The sequence below is a fragment of the Styela clava genome, chromosome 1 (genome assembly GCF_964204865.1).
Source record: "Styela clava chromosome 1, kaStyClav1.hap1.2, whole genome shotgun sequence".
Taxonomy (NCBI): domain Eukaryota; kingdom Metazoa; phylum Chordata; class Ascidiacea; order Stolidobranchia; family Styelidae; genus Styela; species Styela clava.
The window spans coordinates 12,408,487-12,424,540 of NC_135250.1; the positions used below are offsets into that span (position 1 = coordinate 12,408,487).

Genomic DNA, 16,054 nt, shown 5'->3' on the forward strand with positions numbered 1-16,054 from the left:
CCATGGCGATCCCTGTTAATACTTTTCTTCTTTTGTCGGTGTCACAATATCTTGTTTCTTGTTGAAAATATCTCTAAAATAGAAGAGAAAATAATGATTATGACAAATAAGATAGGCAAATATGGATACAGCATATTACTAAAAAATCTTTACTAATAAATATTATATAATAATAATAATAATAACATATTTTACCGGTATTTTAGATTTGTCTCAGGTTCCGTCTTTTTTCAATTTCTTCAGTGCCTCCAAAATTCTGTGCCTGAGAAGCTAAGATAATATTAACAATATCTAAGCCTAATAAAATTGGTAAAAATATTTACATGTAATTTGTAGATTTTCCTTGTATCCGTCTTTTCTTAATTTTTCCAGTCCCTTCATAGTTCTGTGCCTAAGAAGCTAGAATAACATTAAAAATATCTAAACCTAATAAAAACCCTATTTTTCCTAATGGCGGGAATGGGTCTAAATCTATCTATAACAAATAATATGTTAATAGTGAAAAAGCCCTGGCGATCCCTGTTAATACTTTTCTTCTTTTGTCGGTGTCACAATATCTTGTTTCCTGTTGAAAATATCTCTAAAATAGAAGAGAAAATAATGATTATGACAAATAAGATAGGCAAATATGGATACAGCATATTATCGAAAAAAGCTTTATTAATATATATTCAATAATAATATTAACATATTTACCGGTATTTTAGATTTGTCTCTGGTTTCGTCTTTTTTCAATTTCTTCAGTGCCTTCGAAATTCTGTGCCTGAGAAGCTAAGATAATATTAACAATATCTAAGCCTAATAAAATTAGTAAAAATATTTACATGTAATTTGTAGATTTTCCTTGGATCCGTCCTCTCTTAGTTTTTCCAGTCCCTTCATAGTTCTGTGCCTGAGAAGCTAGAATAACATTAAAAATATTCAAGCCTAAAAAAACCCTATTTTTCCTAATGGCGGGAATGGGTCTAAATCTATCTATAACAAATAAAATGTTTATAGTAAAAAAGCCGTGGGAGTCCTGTTAATACTTTTCTTCTTTTGTCGGTGTCACAATATCTTGTTTCCTGTTGAAAATATCTCTAAAATAGAAGAGAAAATAATGATTTTGACAAATAAGATAGGCAAATATGGATACAGCATATTATCAAAAAAGCTTTATTAATAATTATTCAATAATAATAATAACATATTTACCGGTATTTTAGATTTGTCTCTGGTTCCGTCTTTTTCAATTTCTTCAGTGCCTTCAAAATTCTGTGCCTGAGAAGCTAAGATAATATTAACAATATTTAAGCCTAATAAAATTAGTAAAGATATTTACATGTAATTTGTATATTTTCCTTGTATCCGTCTTTTTCTAATTTTTCCAGGTCCCTTCATAGTTCTGTGCCTGAGAAGCTAGAATAACATTAAAAATATCTAAGCCTAATAAAAACCCTATTTTTCCTAATGGCGGGAATGGGTCTAAATCTATCTATAACGAAACAAATATTAAAAAAAAAGCCATGGCAATCCCTGTCAATACTTTTCTTTTGTCTTCACGATATCTTGTTTTCCTGTTAAAAAATATCTAAAAACACTATAGAAAATAATGATTATAACAAATAAGATAGCCAAACATGGAAGTAGCATTTTTTCAAAAAAAAGCTTGTTAAAAAATGTTCAATATCAGTGAAAAACAATAATATAAATAATAAATCAGTAATATACAATAACAGTAATAAAAATATAAGTATAACGTAAAACGAAAGAAATATTTTAATTTTTTCATACCAGGACATCAAATAAACGATTGCATTACAGGGTGTTAAAATACAAATAACAATTGTATTTAGTTTTCTGAGCTATTATTCAATTCATTAATGAATATATAATCAAGAATTTGTTTGCAATTATTCAAATTACATAAATAGTTCTTCACGGGTCGAGCCATGTTGAACTTCCGCTTATAATCCTTTTACAGTGTGTATGGCATTTTTGTGTAGTTTTAAACAACAGTCTTATTTGATATAAATACATTCGTGTGTACTGCCCAGTGCATTTGTTTGCGACCACATATTGGTAATCAGTGCACATGCATACGATCTCAAAGTACGTACGACAATGGGATACAGTTTCAAACCAACAGTCAATTTTTCTATATCAAAGTCTTGTGTGTGGACTCGGTGGCTAGCACATCTTAGTTATCTTCAATAAAACTCTTCTTCCTATTTGAATAATTGAGTTTCATTTTCTTTTGAAAAACAGAAAGAGTCGTCAAGTTTCATAATTGAGTAATCCTGTAAAAATATATATACATTTAGTTATTATGCCTTTTTATAGTAGAGGAAGTAAATTATGAGAAACTTATTACGTATGGTGAGGCTCTACAAGGCGCCTATAACGTGTTGGGCGGTGACGCTGCGCGTCATCAACTCCCTCAGACTTATAACCTTCTAGTTTCACAATATTAACAACTCCACAACTTTGAATATGATTGTAGTCCATTACTGGCAATGAAATATCCAATCTACATGAACAATGTACGAGAGACGAATAATATGTGATGAAATACGACAAATAGTGTGGTGATAAAAATGATTATTGTAGAGGTCGAAACGCATATTGTAGATGTATAGGGTTGCTAAAGTTCACGTCCAACCTAAGTATGTCGACAACATACTTAATTTCAAACAATAGCAACATTAATAATTTATGTAATATGAATGAACCTATTTAACCAAAATATAAAACAAGCAAACAATCCGTTTATTACGGCAATTAAATTAACACTACTTAAACCACAAACTTCTAATGCGAGCATTAACTCTTAAATAGCCGACTTGCAATGATCCGAAATACCGAATTAATAATAAACAAACAAGAATATGAGAAGACAAGACGATACAAGATTTTGTTTACGTCAACATGCTTATTTTCATCCCACGAACAGGAGATTAAATTGCCTTAAAGGGAGTAGTCTATGAACGGTCATTCACCAAAAGTACAATGGCCGATAACTTTCAAAATAACCTCGGATCAAACATATATACGGAATAAAACAATTAAACTTTGTCTGTAGCTGAGGAAATGAATCTTACTATTAGTATGTGTAACCAATTACATGCTATTGTGGCATAATAAGGGATGCTATTCGATATCATACGAGTTTTTAATGTTTGCAGTAAAAGAGTACATTGTTTTACAACATATCATTTGATACAATAACGCATGGGATGGATGTCTATTTTAAACATAACATTAACGTCCATTACATTATACTAGAGATTCCAACAAGAGAGATGTACCGATACCACTTGTCGCCGATACCGATCCGACAACAACGATAAAACGCCGATATCAATATTTTAAAGCATAAATTGCCGACATTTACATTCTATGTAATTATTATTTCAAGTGTGCAGTCCAAACTAGTTGAAGTAACAGTTTACAAGCATTATTCATGCCACACAATTTTTCAGATTGAAAGAGACATATTTCAGATAATAAGAAATTAATATTTGAATCCTGATACGTTTTTTGGTTTAAATACATTGCACACTGACGCTAATAATATCGGTGTTCGGTTAGAAAACTCATCGGGTTTGGCTACTGTGGGAGGTAAAATATATAAATGTTTACTCACTCTATCTAACTGATACATCGAGTTGCGTGCGCAGAATTTTATGCCATTATAACGTCGTATTTTGTATTTTAAAATCTAAAAATTTCCATTTGATATATTTCCTCATAATTTCCATGTAATGTTAAAAATGTCACTATAAAAAATGAGCTGCAAAAATAGCCAAATTAGTTGGGCTGATAAATGGCTAAAATCAGGTCATAATCCTATTCCCGTTTCTATTCGCGCGGTTGGGAAACAGCATTGCTCATACTTAACGAGGCTAATACCGTGAAAAGCAAAAAATAATTTTCATATCAGTATTTCGAGCTACTTTTTAAAAACATTCTGGAATTGATCAAAAAGTTACTTATCGTGGAAATATCAGTCTACATTTAGCCGATATCAATACGAATACCGATACCAAATATTATCACCGATGCCCGATACCTTTTACCGAAAGCCTTTTAATTTAGTTTTGACCAGCACTGACTGTATAACGACATTGGTGTTTGTTTTAAGCAGAAGGTAGAACACTCATTTAGCCACTCCAACCCGAAATTGAAATTAATGAAAAGCCAATATACCTCAATTAATAATGAAATAAAACAAGTAAACAATACACGATAGTAATATGAACATTCGTTAAAAAATTAATATTCAAGCCAAACGATATTATTGCAAAATGAACCTAGCAATTTTTAGCTGCCCTCAGTTAATATTTGGACGTGTTTCAACTTAAAATTATTCTAATTTGAATCGAGCATTAAAATTGGAACCAAGTTGAAGTAATAAAAACGAGACTATCAGAAGACGACCCGTAAGTTACAATTACGTTATATTTTCATGGCATCGTGATTCCAGGACAAGTTCATAGATGACCTCTTATTAGGGGGAAAAGGAGAACAAACGATAAGCAAGAGACTCGAGTAGAAAATGCGTGTAAACATTCACAATAAATGGTCTTTTTAAAACCAAGAGAAAAAAAACTGTAAAATCAATAACGATCTTGACAACAACAAAAAATGAATAAGTCTGAAACGCAAGGAGCTACAGAAAAAAATGTGGAATGGACAGACATTTTTCTTCTTTACATGTATTCCATATTTTCCTCTGCATGAAAGCAAGTAGAATCCGCATTTTTATTTTTTCAAATGCTCAAAGTAGTATAATTTTGTCACAATTACAACCAACAAGGCTCATTTACGCAACGAGCGTATTTTTATTTATTTTTTGGCGCTTCAAATTTCATTAATGTGATAAGAAATGCATAAAAGCAAAGCATTTTTTTTTGTCTTTCCAAACACAGTTTAGCGCCCGAGCACATTCTGTCTCATAATCATTATTTTATCTCGGCTTTAAATTATGAATTAGTTTCCTTTTGTGTATATTTTTCAGTGCACGCACAAGTTTAACCAGTGCTAGGCATTTGTAGCAGAGGCATTATCCAGCATATTGGGTGAATATAAGCGCCTTCAGTTAACAGTTAGTTGGACGTGTTTTAACCTAAAATTAATCTAACACTATCCATCATTGAAATTAGAAACAAGTTAAAGTAATGAAAACGCGGCTATTTGAAGAACTGTATGGTAATTTGACATTACAGTGGCATGCCCTTGGTATACCCAAACAAGTTTTTAAATGTCCACTTATTAGCAGATAATCAGCTAAAATAGAAGAACAAACGATTAAGCGAGGGCTTAATTAATATGACTCGGCATGTGTGCAGTCTAAATTGGATATTTTCTGGCCTGCCAGCCTGTTTGGAACTGTTTTCTATGCGCTCAAATATATGAATATCTAGTGTAAGCGTCAAATATGCAACATTGCAGCCTTCAACAGATTTAGCAACCAATCAATCACAAGAAATCACATTTCTTTGCTACATTAGATACCCGACAGACGGACTGCACCTTTTGAAAAGGAGTCAGAAACATCAACCGTTGGAATATCAAGCGCACAAACCCAGGATAAACAGATCGAGAAATAATCAAACACAACAATTTGATAACAATCAAAAACTATATGAATGTATGTATTATTATTCCTGTATTATAATTTGAACACCCCAGCTGTTTGATTTACATTTTTTACCACCAAAACTATGTCGTGTCTGACATTAAAACTTAACGGTTCTAATGAATTTACTAATGGAGACAAAATCCAAAAAACTTTCGCTTTCAACTAATATGTTTTCAGTCAAATATTTGCACCAATAAATTGGGCTTTTTTATGAATCTGTTGTTGTGCATGGCTTTCAAACATCTGATCAAGCGTTTTTGTTATGGCGGAGATATAGTGTGGGGAATCGTGTATAAATAAAACATGGTATTAGGAACAAGAATTATGCAGTTCATTTTCTTGTTGTTCAACATTGTTCTGCAAAAGTACTCGCAAGCTCTAATGAAAAACAAACTGATCAGTATCAATACGACAAAATCAGAAAATTCTAGAAAAATAAAGAAAAGTCCTCATGTTGCGTGTTTTTAAATCTACCAATTTATTACGCTTTATCAGAGAATTAGAAGTGACCATTTCATTTCTTTCTTAAATTCGTGGAAACGTTCAGCGCTTTTTTGTTGATACGTTTGCTTGCATTTCTCCAATATTTTATAGCTTAACATTATTACTTTCCATCTTTACTGTTTTACTTAAGTAAGAACAATAAACATCATTGGGCATTTTCCAATGTATTTTTGTACGTCTAAGACATCCATGCGACAATGACTTAGAAATAAATTATTATTTGACAGAATTTTTTTCTATTTAAATAAAAATTCAAATTCACCAAACACAAATCTGAGTCGGGCATTTAAGTTACGACAGATTTCAATTCAATTCAATGGAAGAATTAATTTCAGAAAAAAAAAACACATCCCTGAATAACGCCGGCCACGGTGGCCACGGACAACGAGCAATCGTTTTCAGCGCGTATATAAGCGTATATAAGCACAATTATAAACAAACATTAAATGCGCTCGCTCGAAATTACTCGCGAAACATGCGCCCTTTGTTAATTGAATATTCACTTTGCTTCAAAAGCAAGGTTTGGGCTTGCCAGAACGGTGACGTAATTATTTCTTCCGTGAGAGACTTTGCTGTCGAGTCGATTTCGCTTGTATTTATCAGAGCGGTACCAAAACAAAACTTTCAAAAAAAAAAATAAATAAAAAATTTCTCTCATTTTCAACGCGACACGGCTGAGCGAAAGGCACACGCGTATCGGGAAGCGTCTAGCACAAAGCGCCCTAAAAAAAAAAAAAAAAAAGTTTTCCGATGAGATTTGGCTCAAATGGAGGGCGGGTAGATTGAGTTAAGTTAATGACAGATTTAAATTCAATCCAATGGAAGAATCAACTTAAAAAAAAAACACCCGAATGCAGATTTCAAATTTTCAATCATTCCTAACCCGAACCATATAACCCAAGCTGAACAACTATTAATTTGTTATTTTAAAGCGAGCGGGGGTGTTTTCCGAAATCTCATTTTTCCAAAGAAACATTTTCAACTGTGGTAATATACTTAAATATTTAATATACAGTGCAAACGAAATTGAGAATGAAACACAATAGCGGGGGAAAATTTGAATATTTCATTAAATCGAGCACTAATATAAAAAACTTGATTCAACAAAAAGTTGTGGTGGCTCAATTTGATTAATTTCAAAAAAATACTTAATAATTTTGATCTAATTTCGGCTGGGGGGTAAAAATTTGAATGTACCAATAATTTTTCGAACTATGTCATTATGTGAACTATATGAACTATTTCAAGTTTTGGGTTTATGAATGACGGAAAATGTAATTTGATAAATTAGATATGAATTGGATATATTGGAATTGGATATATTAACAAAGCAGAAAAATTTATTGCATACCGGCTAAAACTGCACACCTGCCCGTGAACGTAGTGGCGTAGCCCGGGGGTGGTTTTGCGGGTCGACCCCCCCCCCCCCCTCTTTTAAAAAGAAAAAAAAATATTTTTCTGTATCATAGATGGCAATCTTCCGTACCTTGAAACGCTTTTTAGACTCCAAAGACTGCTGAAACACGCGTATTCTAGCGTTCGATCGGACTCGCTAGCTGTTTCGATCTAACTTGGCGAAAAAAAATCAGAACTCCCCGCCCCCCTTGAAATTTTCTGGCTACGCCCCTGCCACCGCATTACATAACTTTACAAAATTATATAAATAAAATTGGGAGAAATATTTTGGACATCTTGTGAGGATAATTCGAATAATTGCAGATCTTCCTGAATAGCGGAATTTAACATGATATATCAGTTTCTACCTGACAAAATATGAATTGAAAGATTATAAGATTACATACTTGCTCTTTACTCTTTAGACTAGATATAGGCTTCAATCTCACTCCGTGGTGCACCAGACTATTAACAATGTCGATTTCGTTTGATGCAATGACTCTTTCAAGCAGTGTTTTAGAAAACTGAAAATAAATATATAGTTTCATTATCAAGTTTTGGATTTATAAATCACAAAAAATGCTGTTTGGCATAGGTAAACCAAAGATAAACTGTGATATTCGAAGATGGTAAATTTTACAAAACTGATAAATTTCGGAAGAATATTTAATTATTTCGATCTAATTTCGCTTGAGGGTTAAAATTTCAATGTACCAATAATTTTTCGAACTATGTCATTATGTGAACTATGTCAAGTTTTGGGTTTATGAATGACAGAAAATATAATTCGATATGAATTGGATATATATTTCAACAAATCTATTTGTACCTGTCTGTTTCTGCACTCGCGAAATGGCAACATAAAAAAGAATAATACTACGTAACGCTGTGTGATTTTTTTAAATTCCAGTTAACCCTAACCTTTTCGAGCCTGTCGAATCCCTGCGCTATCCTGAAAGCTCTCGCCAAACCCCATTGTATCGAACAGTTGATATTAGGAGCCCAATCCAAACTTCATAAAAGCCCAATTTCGTGCAAGGGTATAAAACATGAAAAGTTTCATCTTGAAAATCCTAGGTTTTCGATAACAACCCAAGATGTTACAAAGTCATAGGCAGAAAGCATCTAAGGGCACTATCATATAAGCACAAACACCAAAGCGCGCGACATCCCTGGAGATGACGGGTTCACTAAAACTTACAACTGCGCAACGCTATACAAACAGCAACGCTAATTTATTACACACTAACACAAATATATTTCTGTAACGTTTCGTCTGACCAAAATCAGACTTCCTCAGACAAGCAGTTTACAACAATGACAAGAAAAGAGCAATCATGCAGTTTAAATATGGCGATAAATAAATTTGTTTGAAATTAATTGTGACCAAACAATGAAAAAACAATTATTGATATTCAGAAACAGATTGCGAAATAAAAAAATGCGATCGGTTCTCAGCATGGAATAATTGTTCCGCGGCGTGCTTGATTTCACAATAAGTTTTACTAGAACATTTAGTAATGTGTTCTACGTTTCCCAAACTTTTTCGGCCACGGAACTTTTACACTTTTTATCTCGCCTCGCGAAACAAAAATGAAAGAGTAAAATTGATAAAGGAAAACGGTCTAATGTAGTGGTTCCCAATGGATAATATTTTGGACATCTTGTGCGATAATTGAAATATTTGCAGCTCTTCCTGACTAGCGGGATTGAACATGATATATATATCAGTTTATACGTGACAAAATATGAATTGAAAGATTATAAGATTACATATATACTTGCTCTTTACTCTTTAGACCAGTGAATCTCAAACTTTTTTAGTCCCAGAGCCGCATTTCAAACCTCAAAGTTATGAAGAGCCGCACACAAACAACACAAGGTAAAATAGCAACAAACCTTATTAAGCGCGTATTTAAATACCAAGTCATCGTAACAACTAGGGCTGGGCAAAATATTCAAATAATAAAATATTCGAATGGCATTTTACTATTCGAATATCCGTTACCACGTGACCTGCGCCGCTCTGCTTGGACGCCGAACTCGCGGGTCTCCAACTCAATCGTGAATTGTGCGAGATTTCCCAACGGCGCTCGCTATCAGAAAAAAAAAGACAAATTTGAAAAGTCGTTGTCTTTGCGTTATGGTGTTATATGCTTATATTTGCACTTGACTTATCGTTCCAATTCCATATTTTGCAAAAAAACCTACCGACCGTTCCGTAAATTTAGAAACGTCAAACCAGATTAGGTATTTGAAATAAATTTAAAAATTTAAAATTTAAAAATTTAGAACTCCGCATGATTGGTGACATGTCATTAGCCATTTCTTGCATTACCGAAAATAAAGTTGATTAAAATTAAATGTTAAAATGACTTGGGTGGGGGTGTTGCTTTGTTGAAAAAAAGTTAAAACTTGAAGGAATTAGCGCCTAACCCCTTATTAGGCACAAAGGACTAGAAATGCCTTTATTGCCAATTTATTTAATCGCTATTTTAAATCAGCATTCAGGATTCACGCAATCGTAAATTTGCTACGTTTATCTATCTAAACCTAATACTAAAATAACACGAACACCATAGAAAAGCATGAGAAACTCAATTATCATTTTAATAAATATCTGCATCTCGGTTACTGATCACTTTAATAAACAGGCACGGTTGATTTACAAGCGATGATAAGGAAGATCATATCCAAGGCAGAGGATGAAACTCAGAATAAAATTAATTTGGTTTTGAAATCAGTCCTTAAATGTATTCAACAGCTGTCGCTGATGTGAACGCAAGGGTATACTAGAAATATGAAACTTCGATATATGGCGACCCCTTATTCTTGCAAAAACGAGAAAAGGAGGTAATATAGAATACCAACTTTAGGGTATCGCTGCCGAAACGATCGTGGTGACAAAGACAATCAGCGATTATGATGGAATTAAACCATTAACCACTAAAAAGAGCTTTATTTCAGACTTTTCAATGTTTCTATTAATTTCCAAATGGAGTATCGACCCCCGACGTTATGATCGCTTTTTTGTATGAAGAAATATTCATTATTCGACCATTCGGTATTGGTTAAAAATATTCAAATTATTCGATTCGAAAAATATTCGATTTTGCCCACCCTTGACTAACAGCCATTTAATTTGGCTTTGATTCCTAATAAGTTTGACAAAGCGGGTCGTAATCGTGGAGGATTCAAGGTGCAGTAGCTTGAGATGATCGTCAAATATTTCGGCACTATTTTCGATTACTGGAACAAAGTTAAAAATGCTCTAGAAATTAGAATAATCATTATGTAATTTGATTTATACATAATATTCGGAAATGCGACAGAAACTGAAAATTCACGAAAGCAAGCCAATGATTACAGCCATGTCTAAAATCTTTCCAAGTGAAAAGTGTACGAGTGGCCGCGAAAACGCTTACTGTTGCGTCACTATTTTATCTTGTAGATTAGTCAACGCTACGCGAATTAAACACGGGGAATCCCTTCGACTAACCAATAGACTTCCGCATTTTAATTTCAAGTCAATGATTGGTTTTCAATGAAAAATTTTCTTTGAAAGTAATTCATTTTTAAAACATTAACAAGAGCCGCAGGAAAGGTTGTTGAGAGCCGCATGCGGCTCTCAAACCCTAGTTTGAGAATCACTGCTTTAGACTATATAGGCGTCAATCTCACTCCGTGATTCACCAGATTATTAACAATGTCGATTCTGTTTGATGCAATGACTCTTTCAAGCAGTGTTTTAGAAAACTGAAAATAAATATATAGTTTCATTATCAAGTTTGGGATTTATAAATCACAAAAAGTGCTGTTTGGCAGAGGTAAAGCAAAGGTAAACTTATATTAAAAATACATAAAACAAAAATCAATCCAATGTTATGTTCATGTGTATACCGAGTCCATCTAACTTTAGGTGAAACTAAATTTCGTTGACCTAAGACACTATCAAGTTATTTAAATCACAAAAAATGCTATTTAACAGAAATACAGAAAAGAGATTTGGTTAAAGACATAGTCTTTTAAACTATGTCCTTATCAATCTTTGGAGTTGTAATTAACAGGGACACAGAGTAGCTAAGCTAATACTAGAAGTTTAAAAAAATAAAAATATTAATTTTTCGTTTAAATAAAATTATTTGCTGATTTGCTGCGTTACAGTATCGCCACTGGAAACGATATTTTATTTTGGGGCTTGCATGGCGTAGTTAACCAATGCCAAATCGTATAGAATTCACATTGATACACTCGGTTGGAATTACTTATTAGCCAGAAAAAAACGATAGTTGTCCGAATCATGATATTATACAGTATTTAGACTAGAGGATTTTCCAAAATAAATTCCATTTGACAGACAAACCAAAGCTGAGCTTATACTCAATATAATAAAAATAATACTCTGTCAGCAGGTTTCCCGAAAAAATTGCAGATATTATTTATTGATAGATATACAAGTAATTTACACGAGACGCGAGATATTCCAAACTTGAACGGCTTAAAATGTTTGTGTACCACAGGCATTGTGCGTTATATTTACCTAATATTGAGGTCCTCTAAATTAGCCACAGGGATTGTAGACATTCTACATTCATTATAAGAACATAACATATTAATACTCGAAATAAACTATGAAGAAATAGGGAATATATTTCTAGATTTGAAAACTTATGGACATGAGGGGCATGGGTTCTAGGAACACTACCAATGAAGGTACTGGTTATAAGGTATTTGCGGCTATAGTATATCAGAGGAAATTTAATTTTAGGACACGAATTTTGGGAGAGGGGATTGACAACTACATTAATACCCTCTGGTGAAAACGGGTTCCAAGATTAATAAAAAAAATGGTATATGGTATGCACTATGCAGAATGATAAGGACATGTTAGCTTTGGTACCTCATGATAAACGATTTTAGAGTCGTAATATTTGCAATAATAAAGCGTCATACATATTACATACACGCATGAATATAAGATATGAATACTCGCACTTAATAACAGCGCATTAGGAATATTGCCAGCTTCGAACACTTATCAACCTACTTCAAACACTTGAATCAATGTGAATCGTATGGTTACTTGGACTACCAAGGATTGTCAGCTTCGAACACTTATCAATATGAACCGTATGGTTACTTGGACTAACAAGAATTGCCAGATTCGAACACATATCAGTATGAACCGTATGGTTACTTGAACTACCAAGGAATGCCAGCTTCGAACACCTATCAATATGAATCGTATGGTTACTTGGACTACCAAGGATTGTCAGCTTCGAACACTTATCAATATGAATTGTATGGTTACTGGTAGTACCGAGGATTGCCAGCTTCGAACACATATCAACATGAAACGTATGGGTATTGGCTACTAGGATTACCAAGGGAAGTATAAGTCGGGTGTGTAGGATTTACGGCTACATTTGTGCAATTGGCTTAATTTATATATTATCCTTATTGAAAATTTCAGTTTGGGACACAAATTACATGGTTAACCAGTACCGAAGGTAGTAATATTCACGGTTATATTAATGTACTTGATTAAACTCACTCCAATATTACCAGTATTGAAAATTTATTGCGATTCTGGATTGGAACATAAATGACATGGTTATTAACTGTTTACTACCAGGTGGTATAAACCAGTGATTCCCAGAGTGGGCGGTTATAATTATATTATAACTTGATAATTTAGTGAACAGTTAATCGTTCAGTTCGAACAGTTAACGATCCTACAATTTAAATATAATTAGACGAATGGGAACAAGCTGCACTGGGCAGGGTTCCAACAGCGCAGAAAATATTTAATTCAAATGGAGCTCCATGAAATGCAATGAAATGAGGAAATAAAATCCATATGTTATATTTGAGAAATGCATCGATACGTGATTTTTATAAAGATGTATCTTTTTAATTAAAATCTCTCATAATTTGACAACCCATGCAAAAAAGGCAGAAGTCAGAAACCTGGATTCTTTCATTTACGAACTAGTTTGTAACAATGATACAAGTGCTATCAAAAAAAAAATTGCTATTCAATTAGTAAACGGGTTGAGTTGAGATTGTGGCTGACGAAAATGTCACCAAAAATTAAAGAAAAAAATACTCTCTGGAACAGTGATTTTTCAACCTTTTTTGTACCGCGGAACACTTTTTTCAATTTAAAATTGTGGCGGAACTCCAAACGAGATTTTTGAAAATAAACTATATTATGCAATTAACTGACGGCGATCATTTCGGCATGAAAATAAAAAACCGAAATCAATAATATAGCTTGTCAACTTTAGCTGGGAAAGACGTGACACATTCCGATTCAGAGCTACAAATAAATGTTTTTGCAAGTTTGCTCATGAATACTATGATTACGGTAGCTAGAAACAGAAATGGTATTTTATTGTGATATTTAGGTCTGTTTCGATGATTTTCAAATATTTTATTCTGTAATTGTGGAGAGACAAACACGCAGCTCTTTCTCAACAGCTCTCAATCTCTCGCGTTTTTTTTTATACGCAACAGGAGTTCAGAAAGAAGGTCGGAGGTCGATTTGGAAATTATTGGAAACAATGAAAATTGGCAGCAAAGCGATTTTTACTGTTTAATTTCGTCATTATCGCTACTTTTTTGCCCCTCTGAACGTTTTCATATTACCACCTTTGTTGTTCTTGTGCGCACGTATTAACTCTTGCCGATCGGCGGAGATCGAAGTTTCAAATTTTTGTAGAATTATATGCGTTCACATCGGCGACAGATGTTAATAACATTAAGGAGCGCTTTTAAATTCCAATTTTATTCTAACTTTTATCTTTTGCGCTGGCTTGGATCTAACTCATCGCCGTTGGCAAATTAAACGTCCCAGTTTTAAGCGAATAATATTATCGCACACATTTATTGAGACGGTAATTGAGTTTCTTATGGTCCATACTGGTGTTAGTGTTATTTCCGGAATAAATCAATTAGATACTGTGATAAGATAAATCTGTGATTACGTGAATCCTGAATGTTGATTTAAAAGCTGAAATAAAGGCTTTTCTACGTGGTCACTAGGCGAGATGACGATGAAGAGCACTTCTTTAACGATATCTTACATGCGCGACCAGATGCAAAAAAATTGCTTGGTGCTGAATTGCCCAATTGCTTTTGTGCTGATTAGAATTAATCACCTCGAGTTTTAACGTTTTCTTTTCCAACAAAACAACACCGCGACCATTATCATAGGTAAAATCGTTACCGAGAAATTCACAATTTCATTTACGGAATTTGCTAATTCAACACTACACTTGACGATTTTGATGATGCCACGCCCTAATTATTACAGCAAGAAAAGCTTCAAAATGCAACGAATGTAATCTACTCCGATGATGACTCCATCCATAGTCGAGTATAATGATCACATTTTTGAAACATTATTTGGTCAAGAATGGAATGGATCACTAAAAAAAGGGAAGAAGATAAAGTCCATTAAAAGGGAATATGGCCTGTCATTTCTTATCTGGTTACAAGTTTTTTATACCGACTTTCCAAAACTCTGACTCGCCGTTTTCAAATCGACGCTATTTATATTATTCAAATGACGTCATAATACCTCGAAAAAGCAATTTTTCGCGGAACACCTGGATGTCTCTCGCGGAACACCAGTTGAAAATCACTGCTCTGGAAGACCAATAAGCTAAAATATCTCGTTGAAAAAAACACTATAAACTATGATTTACCTTGTTTATTTGTTATCTGACCTCAAATGTTTTTGTAAACTGGGTGGGTATATATTACTGCGAATAAAAAGTTTAGGAACCACTGATATAGACCATGATAATTTACAGATACATTTCTGCGCTTAGTCTGATTCTTTTTTTAGTATGATACTATTTTGTGGAAAAAAACAAGTGAATTCTACGCAGAATAATCAGAACCATGTTATCAATAACGTAATACCCGTATAAATAAAACGTAAGAAATATAGACAAACCCGTGTATTTATTCTATTGCATCATTTATATAGATGTATACACATAATAACCTAACATATTAGTACCTGCAATCAACGATATAGCAATAGGAAATATATTTCTAGATTCAGACAGTTATGAACATGAACGAAGTATTACCAATAGGATTTACGGCTATATTGATACGTTACAGCAGTGGTTTTCAAAGTGGGCGTCGTAATTTTTTTTTTTGCGGAATCTCTTTTGCGGCGCGTAGAAAAAGTAATAATACAAGCGTGAAAATGATACTAAACAAGAAAAGGCTAAAAACGCAAGTATGACGTAGGCTACATTGACTTTGGATCGTTCAAGTAGTAAAGCTCCGTGATTTTTGTTGCAACTGGGAATGCGATGATGCCGTTTGGGCTTATTAGATAACATGTTTCACTGGCCAAAATCTTGCTTCAACAATACATTGCTGCTTTTCTTCGCCGTTTTTGAACGGAATCGATGTAAAAAGAAATTTGGATTTTCTTCAACAAGGATTATCCTTCATTGGTAAAAAAAAAGCGTTGCGCACTCTGATCCCTTTTGCGACTTCGTATTC

At 33.4% G+C, this 16,054-nt stretch overlaps 1 long non-coding RNA gene across 2 annotated transcripts in view; it reads right to left on the bottom strand.

Annotated features, from left to right (window-relative positions):
* Positions 1–1,680: 1,680 nt before the first annotated feature.
* LOC144425644 (uncharacterized) overlaps positions 1,681–16,054 on the bottom strand; it is a 28,698-nt gene continuing 14,324 nt past the window's right edge. Inside the window, exons 6-7 of one of the 2 annotated variants that reach the window (XR_013477572.1) lie at positions 7,930–8,046; positions 1,681–2,279 (exon numbers count right to left, since the gene is read on the bottom strand). This is a non-coding gene — a long non-coding RNA (uncharacterized LOC144425644). Of the gene's footprint in view, positions 2,280–7,929; positions 8,047–11,172; positions 11,279–16,054 lie in introns of those variants that run through there. The other variant, XR_013477573.1, reaches the window with a different exon arrangement.